Below are 13,798 nucleotides of genomic sequence, written 5' to 3'. Positions count from 1 at the left end.
AATCAGATGTGTAGTGCTACGGTAAAAAACCTAAATGTGCACCACTTGGAGTCCCCAGGATCGAGTTTGGGAAACACTGCCTTAACTGTAGCTGTGTCCTTTATGTTTTTAACGAAATGTGTTGCACCCCCACCGATGTGTTGTCAATATGTATTTTTCTATTTCCGTTTATGAGTTGATTTTTTAAATGTTTTTTTATTTATTGTCTGCTTGGTCTGTAACGTTGTCACTTGTCTGCTGGTCTGTAACGTTGTCACTTGTCTGCTTGGTCTGTAACGTTGTCACTTGTCTGCTTGGTCTGTAACGTTGTCACTTGTCTGCTTGGTCTGTAACGTTGTCACTTGTCTGCTTGGTCTGTAACGTTGTCCCTTGTCTGCTGGTCTGTAACGTTGTCACTTGTCTGCTTGGTCTGTAACGTTGTCCCTTGTCTGCTGGTCTGTAACGTTGTCACTTGTCTGCTGGTCTGTAACGTTGTCACTTGTCTGCTGGTCTGTAACGTTGTCACTTGTCTGCTGGTCTGTAACGTTGTCACTTGCCTGCTTGGTCTGTAACGTTGTCACTTGTCTGCTTGGTCTGTAACGTTGTCCCTTGTCTGCTGGTCTGTAACGTTGTCACTTGTCTGCTTGGTCTGTAACGTTGTCACTTGTCTGCTTGGTCTGTAACGTTGTCACTTGTCTGCTTGGTCTGTAACGTTGTCACTTGTCTGCTGGTCTGTAACATTGTCACTTGTCTGCTGGTCTGTAACGTTGTCACTTGTCTGCTGGTCTGTAACGTTGTCACTTGTCTGCTGGTCTGTAACGTTGTCACTTGTCTGCTTGGTCTGTAACGTTGTCACTTGTCTGCTTGGTCTGTAACGTTGTCACTTGTCTGCTTGGTCTGTAACGTTGTCACTTGTCTGCTTGGTCTGTAACGTTGTCACTTGTCTGCTTGGTCTGTAACGTTGTCACTTGTCTGCTTGGTCTGTAACGTTGTCCCTTGTCTGCTGGTCTGTAACGTTGTCACTTGTCTGCTTGGTCTGTAACGTTGTCACTTGTCTGCTTGGTCTGTAACGTTGTCACTTGTCTGCTTGGTCTGTAACGTTGTCACTTGTCTGCTGGTCTGTAACGTTGTCACTTGTCTGCTGGTCTGTAACGTTGTCACTTGTCTGCTGGTCTGTAACGTTGTCACTTGTCTGCTGGTCTGTAATGTTGTCACTTGTCTGCTGGTCTGTAACGTTGTCACTTGTCTGCTGGTCTGTAACGTTGTCACTTGTCTGCTTGGTCTGTAACGTTGTCACTTGTCTGCTGGTCTGTAACGTTGTCACTTGTCTACTGGTCTGTAACGTTGTCACTTGTCTGCTTGGTCTGTAACGTTGTCACTTGTCTGCTTGGTCTGTAACGTTGTCACTTGTCTGCTTGGTCTGTAACGTTGTCACTTGTCTGCTTGGTCTGTAACGTTGTCACTTGTCTGCTTGGTCTGTAACGTTGTCACTTGTCTGCTTGGTCTGTAACGTTGTCACTTGTCTGCTTGGTCTGTAACGTTGTCACTTGTCTGCTTGGTCTGTAACGTTGTCACTTGTCTGCTGGTCTGTAACGTTGTCACTTGTCTGCTGGTCTGTAACGTTGTCACTTGTCTGCTGGTCTGTAACGTTGTCACTTGTCTGCTTGGTCTGTAACGTTGTCACTTGTCTGCTGGTCTGTAACGTTGTCACTTGTCTGCTGGTCTGTAACGTTGTCACTTGTCTGCTGGTCTGGTAACGTTGTCACTTGTCTTGTCTGCTTGGTCTGTAACGCTGTCACGTTGTCAACTTGTCTGCTGGTCTGTACTTGTCTGCTTGGTCTGTCACTTGTCTACTGGTCTGTAACGTTGTCACTTGACTGCTTGGTCTGTAATGTTGTCACTTGTCTGCTGGTCTGTAACGTTGTCACTTGTCTGCTGGTCTGTAACGTTGTCACTTGTCTGCTTGGTCTGTAACGTTGTCACTTGTCTGCTGGTCTGTAACGTTGTCACTTGTCTGCTTGGTCTGTAACGTTGTCACTTGTCTGCTGGTCTGTAACGTTGTCACTTGTCTGCTGGTCTGTAACGTTGTCACTTGTCTGCTGGTCTGTAACGTTGTCACTTGTCTGCTTGGTCTGTAACGTTGTCACTTGTCTGCTTGGTCTGTAACGTTGTCACTTCTCTGCTTGCAGCACAGTTCATTCCTCCATCTTGGCAAGGTCGTTATTGTAAAAGATCATGTATTCTCAATGACTTCCTGCATATAGCTAGTGGTTCAGTAACATAAATACCCAATGAGAGTGCATGTACTGTATGTTGATGGAGTAGGCTAAATACAAGTCACAATGTTGAATGTTGTCACGGTTGCTCAGTTTCGGCTGTGATTGCATCACAACCACACAGGCTTGTGTTTGATCCATCCGCCAAAATCTCCATGCCCCTGTGGCGGCTAACCGTCACCCCCATCCACTGTACCTTCACCACACCCTTCCTAAAACTGAGGTAACACATTGCTCCTCTGACAAACTAGCTTAGCACAAACAATTTAACAAAAAAATGAATGTCTGTCTCTATCAAAAAGGAGGAATAGAAATTAGGAATACACTTACAAGAATATGTTACCTCTCCCTGAAACAGACACGACAAAAACACAACAACTCTCCCTGCTCAATTCCCTAAATATAGGGCTTTTATTTTGAAAGGTTTGCCTGGCTTACGTCTGAGAGGGGATGCAGGTTGTCAGACCACCACAATGGCTTCCCCTCCACCACAACAACAAACACCACTCCCTCCCCATATACCTGACAGCTAACCCTGAGCAAATATCAATATAACCCGGCTATGTCCTCCTGTCAATGTGAGGATAAATCACAGTTGACCGCATAGTGCATAAAGGCAATGCCAAGAACCATTAATGTTGAGGTTTTTTTAGGCTCAGGTCACAGAGATGCGTCGGAAAAATCTATAATTCCTCTGATCGGTAGTTTACCTAAATTTAGTCCACTCAACTGTAATAGAAGTGAGCCATAGAGATGGCTAGAGGCACACTTGCCACAAAAGACTGTGATGGTGTGATGGCATAGGCAACACCATGGAGGGCTTTCACCATTTTCAAAGAGTTAACTGGGTGGGATTTGCTATGGTTTCTGAGTGATCGGGCAATGATCAACGCATAGTATTCTTCCTCAAATGCGTTTGTCTATACTTTGTAAGAATTGAATCCAGGTCAGTGGGAGGGATCAGCCAATGAAGTAATCTCCTGTTATAACATTCCAGCGTGACTTGATGTCAGTATATTGCCAACGATGGCTTTATGCTGGTTTGAAACACAAAATAAGACAACTGACTACTTATAATGGAGATAGCCATCCATGCTGCTGCCCATGCTGTCACAGAGCGATCAATGGCAAAGATAAGACGTGCACCATCAATCAATCAACCAATCAAATGTATTTATAAAGCCCTTTTGACATCAGCAGATGTAGATCGAGCCTAAAACCCCCAAACAGCAAGCAATGCAGATGTAGAAGCACCATCTATCCATCTCTATGATGTGAGCAGTTAAAAAAACAAACATATATAGGCAGAGGCCTGGTTTAAATCAGTAAGGGCTACCTGCAGGTCTACGGGTCAAGGTTTGTTGGCCAATCTTACAGTGGCAAGGATTTATAGAACACATCGCTATTGAAGTCCCCTGTCAGTCATACCATCTATCAAATGATAATATGAAGATCGGTGTGTGCATTATGGAACAATGTTACTCTAAGCCCTTACATACGGCATCATACTGTACTACTGTCTTTACCCCATTAGCAAGACATGTATCAATAATGTGAGGAATATATCAAATGTAATATCTGCTGTAGCAGGTCATTCTCTGTTTATTGCATGTGGCAGCAGTGGCTGTGTCCACAATGTATGTACCGTATGGTCAAACAAGTGGGGATGGGTTGAGGGAATCACTTCTGGACACACCCACATATGCACAAACACATGCACAGCTACACACACAGGGCCATATATTTCTAGTGTATATATGGCTCTACACACACACACACACTTATTTACTGTGCGCAAAATGCTACGGGTGATACTCTTTTCCTACTCCCGGTCGGTTCTACTCTATCGCTCCAGTCCAACGATGATCCTGAGAGGATTCTCCAACAGCTGTGCTGTTGTCACTGATATTTGGGCAGATTATGTCCAGGGGGCGTGTACACACACTAGCGTGCACGGTGGGAGTGCACGTCAGCACTCCTGATTAATAACCAACCAAGATGGTGGGTAAAACCCTTCTCTTGATAAGATTGTTTGGGAAAAACGTGACTCGATTCATGTTGTCCACGGCACTCGAGCCGTGCAACACAGGGCTGCCACGATGGGCATAGGGTAAGGACTTGTTGAGGTAGGACATCAGAAATCACTACACGCCACACGTGAACTGCGCAGTAGCCAACCATTGTTAGATAAGCAGTAGCTTCATGCAATGGAACTAGCAGGTCATCGTTTAAACCAATTCCCTCAACCCATCAAATCTCTAAGTAGTGATTTAATGGAACGCAGGCTACATACAGTACACAGTATTACTAACACAGTATCATTTCCTGATTTAAATCGTATGAACATCCATCCATGCACACTTCGCCATATGCATGTATTGCAAGTACATTCCAGTCAAGGTATGAGGCGAGTGGACATGTCTGAAGTGAAGTAAACGATACGTAGCACTAAGCACAAATGTCCCATTGGAGCGTTATCATCTCTGTCCGCCATGTGGATGGGTTTGTGGGTAGCCTAGGCAAACAGGGCAGGCCTTAGGAGAACACTGTAATCTGTGGCCAAGATTAAGCAGGTCCTATGTGCTTAATCCCTGAGCAGAGCACACTCTGATGAAACCCCAGCAGGCTAAATCAGGGCCAAATAATCCCACATCCCAATGAACGCATGTTTTAATTGAAAGGATTCTTTAGCTCCTGCTACTCCTAAACTACAGTATCAGCGGCTTGCGGCCGATAGATAAAAAGAGAATATGAGCATAACATTAGAAAAGGCTATAGAGTACCACAGTATGAGCCATAATACCCATATAACCTAGAGGTCAAACAGGGAAATGATTCCAATCATTTTTACACCATTCATTTTTCCCATTGGGGATTTTAGAATCACTTAAAATAAGGGCTGTGTTTTGTGTAGGCTTACCCTGGCTTGACGTTTTTATAACCATGTAAATCTCTCTAGGGCAAGGTGACTTTTCTCAATATATTTGACTGTATTTACTCCCCCAAAAAAATAAATGCAAATTAGCTATGTGTCTATCATTAAGAACTACAAATCCCATGATGGTCTGGATGAGACTTCCCAATCAACGCTAAAGTAAGAATCTCTGGATTAACTATCTAATGTTAGCTAAATGTAGTAATGAATAAATAGGCTACATTTCTTTAAATAGACAATTCTGTGAACTGTCTTGTGCAAGTTTTAAATTGACACAATACCTGTTAGCAAAGGTATCAGCTATGCAGGAGCTTGCAGGGATTCATAATATATTGATAAAAGTCACCTTGTCCGAGAGAGATTTACATGATTTTCAAAACGTCACGCGAGAGTAAGCATACACAAAACACAGCCCTTTATTTGAAGTGTTTCTAAAATCCCCTATGTGAAAAATGAATGATGGAAAAAACGATTGGAAACATTTCCCTGTTTGACCGCTAGGTTTTATGGGTATTATGACACCTCCACTTTGGGACTCTATGAACAAACGCTTTAAAATGATTAGTTTGGTGCTGCAATGCAACAGCGGGAACCAGCACTAATATAAATGCTACAGCTTTAAGAATGGAGTAATCTAAGAAAGGGAAAATTGTATGTAAATCCCAACTATCATCAGGATAGGCATACTTTAGGGTTGTTTTTATTACAGAAAGTTCTCTGTCTTCAGTTCCCTTGTGAAAAGCAATGATTGGACACATCTGTGATTCTTATTGTTTCAATTTAACCCTAATGAATGAAAGTGTCATCCAACTAATACATCAACAGCTGTCCTATTCTGATCTTTCTCCAAAATAATAAAGTGTTCCCGCCAGCTAGCAGACAAAGCACCTGACCACTGTGCTTTGTGTGGGGTACAAGGCCTGGCTGTCTCAGACAAGGCACCATCAGTTTAGTTGGTGATTCTCAATTGAGGGCTTTGGCGCCACTAGGTGGCCAGATACCGTAGTCCTTGTGCATCTCTGAAGTTGCATGTCATGGTTGTGTTCAATTGGGCACACCATAGTTAAACATTTTGCAACTGTGTGTTCTTATTGGATAAGTTTGGCTAGTAGCTCCACACTGAACACACCACAGCTGTGAATGTTGGTTCCCCTTTTAAAATGATATATATTCTGCCTGTGCAGATGGATGGAGTGATTTGAGCGAGACAGAAGCATGCAGTGCACCCATCTGCCAACCCAAGTTCAGCGTCTGGCTTGGGTCACTCTGTGCCACACCACCAGAGGAATCATCTGTTCTCTGTTCTCATTTGACGTGATTAAAAAGAAAGATCGGAAATGACCTCAACCCCAGCCGGGACCCCAAGCCTCCCAAGCCTTTCAAATCAGTGTAAACAAAGTCCTAAAATAAAGAGCTATTTTTGTGTACTTCCTCTTAGGATAGGGGTGGCATAGGCACTAGTTTGAGGCTGTCAACACAGCGACCACCAGTACAAAATCTACACAAAACCTGTGTGACTGCCAGATTGATTAAATATATTGCATCCGCCACTGTTCCACTCTTGATGTCCCGTCATATTTACGTAGTACAGTCAAACGGTTGAGGGATTTAACAGAAAACACAATTGTGTTGATGTACGCACTACTCCTCTTTAAACGGAGGTACTCAAAAGGAGAAGTACAACTCATAGATATTCACGATCTGTGATGCATAAAGAGTATGAGCTGTGTAGAATTTGTGGTTTAGAGATCATAGACAACAGCACCCTACGGTCCCCAAGAGAGTGAAGGATTGTTGTATTTTATTGTTCATGCTTTTAGGCACAGGTCCAAATACGCTGTCACTAAAAAAATGAGATATCAAATGATAAAGGGTTTAAAACGTGAAGTTGAGGGATTAAATCAAACTAATCTCCTGACATTTTTTGGGGGGAGGGGAGTGTATATCCTGAATTGTTCAACTAGCCAACTGATGTCAATTCAATTTTGTAATACACGGTTTTTGTTTTGTTTTTACAAAAAAAGAGAGTTGATCATGTTGCACATATGGTCTATTGTATAAAAGACAAAGGGGAATAATTTAGAACAACCATAACATTGAGACATATACAGTGTATTCGGAAAATATTCAGACCCCTTCCCTTTTCCACATTTTGTTACATTACATCATTATTCTAAAATTGATTCAATAGTTTTTTCCCATCATCAAGCTACACACAATACCCCATCATGACAAAGCAAAAACAGTTAAAAGAAAAAAAAGAAAGCTAATTTATTTAAAAAAAATGTTTTACATAAGTATTCAGACGCTTTCCTCAGTACTTTGTTGAAGCACATTTGGCAGTGATTACAGCATTGAGTCTTCTTGGGTATGATGCTACTAGCTTGGCACACTTGTATTTGGGGAGTTTCTCACATTCTTCTCTGCAGATCCTCTCAAGCTCTGTCAGGTTGGATGGGGAGCGTTGCTGCACAGCTATTTTCAGGTCTCTCCAGAGATGTTCGATCAGGTTCAAGTCCGGGCTCTGGCTGGGCCACGCAAGCCTCTCCTGCATTGTTTTGGCTATATGCTTAGGGTCATTGTCCTGTTGGGAAGGTGAACTGTCACCCCAGTCTGGGGTCCTGAGCGCTCTGGAGCAGGTTTTCATCAAGGATCTCTCTGTACTTTGCTCCATTTATCATTATCTCGATCCTGACTCGATCCCAGTCCCTGAAGCTGAAAAACATCTCCAAAGCATGATGCTGCCACTACCATGCTTCACCGTAGGGATACTGCCAGGTTTCCTCCAGATGTGACTCTTGGCATTCAACATTAGTTTCATCAGACCAGAGAATCTTGTTTCTCATGGTCTGAGTCTTTACAGTAGGTGCCTTTTGGCAAACTCCAAGCAGGCTGTCATGTGTCTTTTTACTGAGGAGTGGCTTCCCGTCTTGCCACTCTACCATAAAGGCCTGATTGGTGGAATGCTGCAGAGATGGTTGTCCTTCTGGAAGGTTCTCCCATCTCCACAGAGGAACTCTAGAGCTCTGTCAGAGTAACCATCGGTTTCTTGGTCACCTCCCTGACCAAGGCCCTTCTCCTCCGATTGCTCAGTTTGGCCGGGTGGCCAGCTCTAGGAAGAGTCTTGGTGGTTCCAAACTTCTTCCATTTAAGAATGATGGAGGCCACTGTGTTCTTGGGAACCTTCAATGCTGCAGAAATGTGGTACCCTTCCCCAGATCTGTGTCTCGACACAATCCTGTGGGACCTTACATAGACAGGTGTGTGCCTTTCCAAATCATGTCCAATCAATTGAATTTACCATAGGTGGACTCCCAATCGAGTTGTAGAAACATCTCAAGGATGATCACTGGAAACAGGATGCACCTGAGCTCAACTTCAAGTCTCATAGCAATGAGTCTGAATACTTATGCAAATAAGGGATTTGTTTTTTATTTTGAATACATTTGCAAAAATATCTAAAAACCTATTTTCACATTGTCATTATGGGGTATTGTGTGTAGATTGATTTTAGTTTTTTTCTTATCCATTTTAGAATAAGGCAGCAACTTAACAAAATGTGTCAAAAGTCAAGGGGACTGAAGACTTTCCGAAGGCAATGTAGAAACTGACTGTAGAGACAGTCTGTAATTATTTTCTGGCACAAGTAACAGAGAAATGAGAGTTATTTGCCTCTCCAACAGAGATAAAAACATAAGAAATAATTATGAGACTCAAGGGAAAGAAAATGTCTTAATTGTGTCCATTCCTGGAATTAAATCACTTTTCACACAGAAAATGGATTAAATTGAGATTAAGGTGACGGTAAATGAATCCTCTCCAATGCAGTAGAGTACACAATTGATATGTTGACATGTCGTAAATGCTGTAATGGACAAAGATAGTGTGATGTAAGTGAGTAGATCATCATCATTTTGCTCATATTCATCATCATTATCATTGTCATCCTCGTCACGGTGCTCCTGTTTGGCTCAGTTAGTAGAGCATGTCTCTCTTCGTGGGTTCAATACCTGCTGCCATACAAAAATGTATGCATGTACTGCTATGAATTGCTTAGGATGAAAGTGTCTGTGAAAGGGCATATATTGTTAAGATATATATGATATATCATGTTGTTGATTTTAGTGGGAGGTGAGACATCATGGAAAATACAGTCTAGTTCATTGTCCAGAGATGGATCATTAAAAATGATAAGTGATATTGGCCCTCCTCCAGAGTTAAATTATATGATATTGGCCCTCCTCCAGAGTTAAATTATGATATTGGCCCTCCTCCAGAGTTAAATTATGATATTGGCCCTCCTCCAGAGTTAAATTATGATATTGGCCCTCCTCCAGAGTTAAATTATGATATTGGCCCTCCTCCAGAGTTAAATTATATGATATTGGCCCTCCTCCAGAGTTAAATTATGATATTGGCCCTCCTCCAGAGTTAAATTATGATATTGGCCCTCCTCCAGAGTTAAATTATGATATTGGCCCTCCTCCAGAGTTAAATTATGATATTGGCCCTCCTCCAGAGTTAAATTATGATATTGGCCCTCCTCCAGAGTTAAATTATGATATTGGCCCTCCCCCAGAGTTAAATTATATGATATTGGCCCTCCTCCAGAGTTAAATTATATGATATTGGCCCTCCTCCAGAGTTAAATTATGATATTGGCCCTCCTCCAGAGTTAAATTATATGATATTGGCCCTCCTCCAGAGTTAAATTATGATATTGGCCCTCCCCCAGAGTTAAATTATATGATATTGGCCCTCCTCCAGAGTTAAATGATATGATATTGGCCCCCCTCCAGTTAAATTATATGATATTGGCCCCCCTCCAGTTAAATGATATGATATTGGCCCTCCTCCAGAGTTAAATTATATGACATTGGCCCTCCTCCAGAGTTAAATGATATGACATTGGCCCTCCTCCAGAGTTAAATGATATGACATTGGCCCTCCTCCAGAGTTAAATGATATGACATTGGCCCTCTTCCAGAGTTAAATGAGTGAGGGACTTTGAGGCTCATAAAAGCCTAAACGTTTTTAACTGCACTGCAACAAGAAGTGAAAATAGATGAGTGATGCTGACAACAGCACTGCTAGTCATAACATGCCGTATACCGGAATTGAGCCATTCCTGACAATTGAATGACTGATTCTATCATCAACATTAACGAGATTAGAGGACTTTACCATTTGGAGGAAAGCGGGAGTGCAACAAAATGTGTGAACATGACTGTGACAATAGTAAGCCTGCTAGTCATGGACATGTTCAGGAGGAAGGAGCGGACGGTGGAAGAGCAGCTGGAGTTTCCCATCAAAAGTATCTGGCGATACCCCATCGTGCTGTTCACTGGGGGTGACGCTCTGAGGGAGGAGGACTCGAGGATAGAGCAGCTCTTGGAGAGAGAAGCCAGCTGGAAGCAGCTGGTGGAGAAACGCAATAACAGGTACCATGTGTTTGACAATGTGAGCGGGGACAATGATGTCAAACAGGTCAGAAGGCTGCTGGAGAGGATAGAGGTGATGTCGGGAAACAATGGCAGATGCTTTGAAATCAATGACAGTCTGGGAAAATGTTGAACATGAGGAGGGAGATTGAAAAAAGGGCAGATGATAGACTGAAGTGGGCCCAAAGAGGGACATAGACACTCAGAGCTCTTCTTCACTCAGGTGAAAAACGCTCATTTCAACCAAACACACAGAACAGTACATATTTGTAACAAACTACTGTATTTTGGTTAGATTTGGATGAGATCTTATGTCTCACTGTCTCACTCATAGAAGCAACCCACAGACTGACAGAGCTAAGGATTTTGCTCCTAGGAGGAAAATATGATGGAAAAAGCTCTGCGGTAGCGTGGTTGACACTGGGCTGGGGCTGGCGCTCCGTGCAGGACAAGTCTGAGCGGGTGAAGCGGGAGGTGGTACGCAGCGTTCATCTGTCTCCTCCGGAGACTCACGCCCTCCTCCTCGTGGTCTCGGGTGACATGACCTTCACAGAGAGCGACAGGCAAGCTTTGGAGCAACATCTGGAGCTACTGGTCCTAGGGGTGTGAACCCTCACCCTGGTACTGTTCACCATGGGGGACTGCTTCAGAAAGGTCACCCCTGAGGAGCACATCGAGAGCTGGAGTGCCCTCCGGTGGCTGGTGGAGAAAAGTGGGAACAGGTACCACGTCATGGAGAATGAAAACCCAGTGAATAGCCAACAGGTGGCTGAGCAGCTGGAGAAGATTGAGATGGTTGTGAGCTCCTTCTCACAATGTACCAGCAGGCGGAGGAAAGCAACCTGGAGCGAAAACTGTTATGTGAGGACAACCTAAAGACAATGGCGAGCATGAGGAAGTCTATCAAAGAGAGGGAGGAGAAAATAAAAGAGATGGAGGACATCTACGAGAACGAGATAGAGTGGTTGAAACGTGTCTAGAGAAAGACAAAGTCATCAAGGAGATGGAAACTAGTTTTAAAGCGGACAACAGCGGTGTATCCGTCAATGTATAGACAAATGCACAATAGCTGAAAAACTCTGTCAGCCAATAACTATTGTTTTGGCAATGCAGGTAAATATATAGATCCTTAACTAAAAACAGCCTGCAATAGGGGGTTGTTTTAAGATGGTCACACCATGGCTCATTTAGCTATTTGGCCTTTACTAGTATAGCCCATAGAAACACATTGAATAACACAAATGGCATTAATGGCAAAAAAAAGACAGTCAGAAAAAACATCATAAGGAATAAGTTTTTGAAGTGTTTGTCCTACAAATGGAGCTGGCTGAGGCTTAAACTGGTGATCGTCGATGGGTATAGGGATATTGTTATCCATGTCGGTTCCAGCGATGTTAGGACGAAACAGTCAGAGGTCACCAAGCGCAACATAACTTCCGCGTGTAACTTAGCTAGAAAGATGTGCTGGCGACGATAATTGTCTTTGGCCCCCTCCCAGTTAAGGGGGAGTGATGAGCTCTACAGCAGACTCGTACATCTCAATCGCTGGTTGAAAACTGTTTTCTGTCCTCCCAAAAGATAGATTTTGTAGATAACTGGCCCTCTTTCTGGGACTCACCCACAAACAGGGCCAAGCCTGGCCTGCTGAGGGAGTGACGGACTCCATCCTAGCTGGAGGGGTGCTCTCATCTTATCTACGAACATAGACAGGGCTCTAACTCCACAATGAAATAGGGTGCAGGCCAGGTAACCAGTTAGCCAGCCTGCCAGCATAGTGGAGTCTGCCGCTAGCACAGTCAGTGTAGTCAGCTCAGCTATCCCGATTGAGACCGTATCTGTGACTCGTTCTAGGTCGGGAAAAACGAAACATGGCGGTGTTCGCTTTGGCAGTCTCACTGGAATAAAGACCTCCTCCATTCCTGTCATTATTGAAAGAGATTGTGATAATATCTCACATCTCAAAACAGGACTACTTCATGTTAGATCCCTCACTTCCAAAGCAGTCATTATTCAATGAACTAATCACTGATCATAATTCATAACCTTAATGTGATTGCCCTGATTGAAACATGGCTCAAGCCTGACAAATTTACTGTGTTAAATGAGGCCCTCTCCTCCAGGTTACACTAGTGACCATATCCCCCGTGCATCCCACAAAGGTGGAGGTGTTGCTAACATTTACAAAAGCCAATTTCAATTTACAAATGGAAAAAAAATGACTGTGTTTTCATTATTGAGCTTCTAGTCATGAAATCTCTGCAGCCTACTCAATCCCTTTATAAAGCTACTGTTTACAGGCCTCCTGGGCTGTATACGGCGTTCCTCACTGAGTTCCCTGAATTCTTATCGGACCTCGTAGTCATGGCAGATAATATTCACATTTTTGGTGACTTTAATATTCACATGGAAAAGTCCACAGAGCCAGTCCAGAAGGCTGTCAGAGCCATCTTCAACTCAGTGGGTTTGGTCCAACATGTCTCCAGACCTACTCATTGCCACAGTCATACCCTGGATCTAGTTTTGTCCTGTGGAATAAATATTGTGGATCTAAATGTTTTTCCTCGTAATCGGACAACCATTTTAGTATGTTTGAAATTGCAACAAATTATCTGCTCAGACTCCAACCAAGGATTATCAAAAGCTGCACTGCAAATTCTCAGACAACCCAAAGATTCCTAGATGCCCTTCCAGACTTCCTCCACCTACCCAAGGACATCGGGGTACAAAAATCAGTTAACCACCTAAACGAGGATCAACATTTTTTTTGCGTAATAGTCGCACCTCTAAAAACATTTGTCTCAACAAAGTAGCTCCCTGGTATACAGAAAATACCAGAGCCCTGAAGCAAAGCTTCCAGAAAATTGGAATGGAAATGGCGCACCACCAAACTGGAAGTCTTCCAACTAGCTTGGAAAGACCGTACCATGCAATATCAAAGAGCCCTCACTGCTGCTCGATCAGCCTACTTTTCCAACCTGATTGAGGAGAATAAAAATAATCCAACATAAAAAATGTTATGCTGTCGAAAAGCAGCATTCCCCAAGTGAGGATGAACAAATACATGAACTTCTTCGCCGAAAAGATAATGTTCATTAGAAAGCAAATTACGGTCTCCTCTTGAATCTGCGTATTTTTCCAAAACTCACTTTTCCTGAGTCTGCACAGAA

This window comes from Oncorhynchus nerka, linkage group LG5, assembly GCF_034236695.1.
Source record: "Oncorhynchus nerka isolate Pitt River linkage group LG5, Oner_Uvic_2.0, whole genome shotgun sequence".
Lineage (NCBI taxonomy): Eukaryota > Metazoa > Chordata > Actinopteri > Salmoniformes > Salmonidae > Oncorhynchus > Oncorhynchus nerka.
This window is presented reverse-complemented; position numbering follows the sequence as displayed.